General features: G+C 42.2%; 1 long non-coding RNA gene across 1 annotated transcript; it reads left to right on the plus strand.

The window, feature by feature from the left end:
• Positions 1-369: 369 nt before the first annotated feature.
• On the plus strand, positions 370-4,860 carry LOC311633934. Its single transcript, XR_014797021.1, has 4 exons — positions 370-1,065; positions 2,355-2,421; positions 4,241-4,336; positions 4,593-4,860. It is a non-coding gene; the product is annotated as an uncharacterized lncRNA (long non-coding RNA).
• Positions 4,861-5,435: the final 575 nt, after the last annotated feature.

The raw sequence follows: 5,435 nt of genomic DNA on the forward strand, positions 1-5,435 counted from the left end.
AGCAGGCCTAAACTGGCAGTTGGACATCCTTCTCACAATCCGGGACTGCTGGCTCCCAACTGCTCGCCTGCCTGCTGGCCCAGTTGTCCCCAACTGTCCTCCCATGCTGGCCCAATCACCCCCAACTGCCCTCCCCTGCCAGCCTGATCATCCCTAACTGCTTGTTCCCCTGCCAGCCTGATTGCCCGAACTGCCTCTGCCTCGGCCCCCACCACCGTGGCTTTGTCTGGAAGGAAGTTGGACATCCAGAAGATGTCAGGCCAATCGGGTCTATTTAGCACATATACTTTTATTAGTATAGATGTTTTATGTTTAATCATTTTTCATTGGGCATATGTTCTTTTTAGTGTTTTATCTTGTGCTTTTGTTGTTGTTGTTGTTGTTAATCCTCGCCGGAGGATATTTTTCTATTGTTTTTTAGAGAGAGTGAAGAGAGAGGAAAAGACAGACAGAAACATCAATGTGAGAGAAGCACATCAATTGGTTGCCTCCTGTAGGAGCCCTGACCAGGATCTGGGCCACGGAGGAGCCTACAACCAAGTAAGTGCCCTTCACCAGAATCTAACCTGGGACCCTTTGGTCCATAGGCCTATGCTCTATTCACTGAGCCAAACCAGCTAGGGCTTGTGCTTTCTTTTTGTTTGTTGTATTATCATTGTCCTTTATAAGAATGTTTCTTTCAGTTTTTTCAATTGAGGTAATTTATATTTATTTATCTACTAAAGGCCCGGTGCATGAATTCATGCATGGGTGAGATCCCCAAGGAGGGAGGGTGCGGCCAGGACATGACTGGTCCTCCTGGTGGGTGGTGAAACGCCCTTGCTGGCCCGGGATCAGGATTCATTCTACTGACATTCGTGCTGGTTGTCAGGAGCCACCTAGCAGCCAGCCCCTTGTATATTGTTTCTGTCTTGTGGAGTGGAGCATCTAGGGAGGGGAAGCAGCCACGGTGCCTGAAGTGGACTTCCAGGAGGCCAGTGGTGCTGTCGGGATCATACCAGCGGCACCGGTCCATCGGTGCCTGGCCTATTCTCTGGAGATTGGACCTGCAGGACTACTGAGGGAGTGAGTAACAGCAGAGGGGCTGGTGGGCCACGAGGATGGGCGGTCAGCTGAGTAGCGCTCCTGCTGTAGGAGTGCACTGACCACCAGGGGGCAGCTCTTGTGTTGAACCTCTGCCCGTGGTGGTCAGTGCACATCATAGTAACCCATCATTCAGTTGTTTGGATGCTTAGGCTTTTATATGTATAAATTTATTTATTTTTTTGTTTTTCTTTATATTTTACCTTATGCTTTTCTTTATTGTCTTACCCATCTTCATCAAGAATTTTTACTGCACATTTTCATTTGCCATATTTTAATATTTTAAATTGTGTTTTCTCATATTTTATCTTTGCTTCTCTTTCTTGTTCCTTTCATTGTTATTTATCAAAAGTTATCTATCTTTTTTTAAGAATATAAACTTACTTTTTTGGGGCCATAAAACATTTAAATTTGTTTACTTAAATGTAATTAAAAAATATTTAACCACTGCACAGAAAATTGTCAAACTTCACCTCATTGCATAATGGAAAAAGATGTAGAAAAAGCTCTTTTTAAAAATAATTGGGCATTCTCAATTTTTATGTTTAGTTTTGTTGTGTTTCTTTATCTTTTATCTCTTACTTTATCTTTGTCATTTGTCTTATTAATTGCTATCAAACATTTTTTATGGGGTTTAATTTATTTTTATCTATTTCATTTGATGTGTGTTATTTAAATATATTTTGGAATACACACACACACACACACACACACACACATATATATATATGCATTATATGTGTGTATATATATGCAGTTGTTCAATATATATTTTTTATTGAATACTTACTTGTTTCTGTGACATTAATATATATATATATATATATATATATATATATATATATATATATATCCTCAGCCATGAATACTTTTCCATTGATTTCTTAGAGAGAGTGGAAGAGAGAAGGAAAAACAGAGAGAAACACATCAACTGGTTGCCTCTTGCACTGACCCTGACCAAGGTCAGGGCCAGGGAGGAACCTGAAACCGAGGTACATACCTTTGATCAGAATCGAACCCGGAATCTTTTGGTCTGCAGGTTGATCCTCTATCCATTGAACCAAACCAGCTAGGGCTCTGTTAGTTTAATATTTATAAAAGTCGTATGTACTTCTTTTAGTTTAAGTGTGTAAAAGTCTCTCAATATTGTCTCATTGATGGATAGTTATATTTTGATATATATGTGAAATGTAATAATTTTTGTCTGTTAATTTTAAGAAAAACTTAATCTAAACTAATAATAGGGGAATATGCAAATTTGTTAATTACAGAATCACAGGTCATGACCGGATCAGCAGGCTGTGTCCCCCACTTCTGCAGGCAGCCTCAAGGCCAAAGGTAGGATAGGATACAATAAGAGGGTAAGGAAGTGGGTGGCAACCGGCCGGGGGGGGGGGGGGGGGGGGGGGAGGTGGGGTGGGGAGGGGAGGGCAGTGGCGGCCATTGGTATGGAGGTGCCAACGGGTCTGGGACAGAGTGGAGGATGATTTGAGGCCTTCTGGGTAAAGGCGTTCCTGCTTCATGGCAGCAGATCCTGGGCGGCATGGGCCTCCTCAGCCACCCATGGCGGGTATCCTGGGCAGGGAATGGGAGCAGCACAGTGGCTGGGAAGCTGGGGAAAGGGGGCAGGCGGCGGGGGGGGCGCTGAGCCCTAGGCTGGAGGTTAACGCACTCCCCCAACCCTCCAACGGAAGCTTTAAGGATGGAAGGAGGGAGGGAAGAACTTTATAAAGGAGTCATTAGAGAGCAGAGTTAAAGAATATAAGAAGATGTGTGAGTGAACTGTAGGAGCTATAATAAAAATCTAGTATAGCTGTGTACTGGGGATAGATTTTAAAAGTAGGAGTCAGGAAAGAAAAAAGATAAATGATAGTGAATAATTAGGCAAGTAGATAGATATTAAAACAGTGGAAGTAGGCAGAGAAAAATGTGGATGGGAGAGAAAGAAGGAGGGAAGAAAAGTTTTAAAGGGGAACCGGTAGAGCTTAAAAGGAGAATGGGAAGAAGGAAGAAATGGGGGAGGGAACAAAGCAGGTCTGAGGGAAGAAGTGAAGAAAAAAATTAAGGTGGGAAGAAAGGAAAAGAGGAGGGAGTGAGGGTAGGAGAAAGATGGGAAGAAGGATGATGGGACAGAAGTAGGAAATAAGGAGGAAAGAAAAGTTTATAAATGATTAGTCAGTAGGAAAAAATGTCACTTAAAGGAGAAAGAAAAATTATGTGACAGGGAGAAGCCAATAAAGAAGTCAAATACAATTGTGTTAATAGGGGCAACCAGGCCATCAGGGGAGGGCAGTTAGGGGTGACCAGACTGGCAGGACAGGGCAGTTTGGGGGGGATCAGGCCAGCAAGGGAAGGCAATTAGAGGGATCAGGCAGGCAAGGCAGGGTAGTTAGGGGGATCAGGCAGGCAGGCAGAATAGTTAAGGCAGGCAGGCAGGTGAGCGGTTAGGAGCCAGAGGTCCCAGATTGGGAGAGGGATCTGGCCTAAACTGGCAGTTGTACATCCCTGGAAGGCTCCCAGGTTGGAGAGGGTGCAGGTTGGGCTGAGGGACTCCCCTCCACTGTGCATGAATTTAGTGCACTGGGCCTATAATATTCATTATAATATGGCCATTTGGTTTGAAATTTTTTTTTAAAAGTAGCGATCTGGCTTTGAATTTTAAAACAAAATGGTGATCTGGCTCTGAGTTGCATTTTAAATATTTTCACATAATTGGCCCACCAATTCCTACAGATAGTGAATAACTTACTTGGGAGTGAGTTTCTCATATGCCAGCTAACTAGCTCCTTATCTTAATAAAATCTTTATAATTTTAGACAATCTCAACATTCTAAAATTAACACTTATGTTAACATTTATGTGTTTTATAATTAGAAGAATCACATGTTCAACTTCATTGAGGTGCAACTACCTCCTTATTTAATTCTCACACCAAGCGGATATTTTTCTCTTTCAAGCACACCGGGTTTTTTTCTGTTAGATTAGACAATGTTAAATAGTTCACTTCCGGAGCCATTACTGGGAAATCACACAATCACAGCTCAGGCTTAGCCCCGCATTCCTGCTATGTCTCAGCTGGGTGAGCAGTGCGGTGCCTGTCCAAGGGAACTGAGAACCAAATTGCTTTTATGCTCATGACAGTGGCCTTTGTTTTCAGTCACCTAGATAAATTAAGACCCAGCACAGAACAACTGTCACCAGGTTTGAAGTCACGGCTGAGATTGAAGTTACCTAGTCATCATGTTTTCCAAAGGTATGATAATTTCACTCATTCAATACCTGCTTATGAAATATTTAGTCAATATATGCAGTCTATTTGTAATGAATACCATGATGCCATTTTTACCAGAGAAATTAAAAACATATCGAAATAGCAAGTTAATGAAGGTCATTAAACAAGTACCTATGTTTGCAGTTGAAACTGTTCTTAAGTTTGTAATGAGGAAGATCGCTGCTGTTACTGAAACCCAGTTTGTTAAACGCATGAAAAATATCACTCATTTCTTTAGGAAGAAGAATCTTCATGAGCCAATCTGCACTAGTGTCACTTAAGAAAAAATAATAAATGATCATGGAAAACAATGATCACTTATGAGTGAGCAACGACTTGACTTCCTGGATGAATTGCAACTAAACTAATTTACTGATTTATAATCACAAAATAAAAATATCTCTTATTGAAAATATTTTTGCAGGAACTTTTGCCTTCATGATTTTACTGAATTTGATTGCCTGACTACTACACAGCTTTGAAACTGAATAAAATAAAGTCTTGGTAAAGAGAATACAGTGTAAGAAGGCCTGTGTTTGTAGTGAGGTCTGTCTAAAACTGGGACAGTGCTCACGGGGCAGAGCAGAGACTGGGAGAGAAGATGATCACCGTGGGTAATGGGGCTGCCTGCTGAGGAGCTGGAGGCTGCATTGGGTTTAGAGAGTTTGGGAAAAGTAAGTCCAAAGGTTAAAATTGAGGAGTTAAGAGTCCTGAGTGATGTTGCTGACCACCTGGCTCAATGGAGAATCTCTCGGCTGAGTCCAGACTGTGGGTGGTTTGAGAAGCATTCTCTCATTTAAGGGAGGGACATGGAAATGAACCAGAGTAAAAATGAGAGTCTAGAGGCTAAAACAATAGAATGAATGGGACATAGAGAAACCTCCCAAAGGTTTCCAGATGTCATGTTTTGGGTCACTGGGATGCAAGAGGCCCACGTCTTCCCCTACTTCAGGTATTGTCAGCACCTCCTTAGGTGGCTGACGATACCTGAAGAGCCATGAGCTTCATGCTCCTGGCGGGGAAAAGTCTTGACAACTGAACTAACCTGTTCAGGTTCCTTTGAATACACAGCTTTTGAATC

Source organism: Pipistrellus hanaki (genome assembly GCF_964339955.1).
Source record: "Pipistrellus hanaki genome assembly, chromosome: 15".
NCBI classification, from domain to species: Eukaryota; Metazoa; Chordata; class Mammalia; order Chiroptera; family Vespertilionidae; genus Pipistrellus; species Pipistrellus hanaki.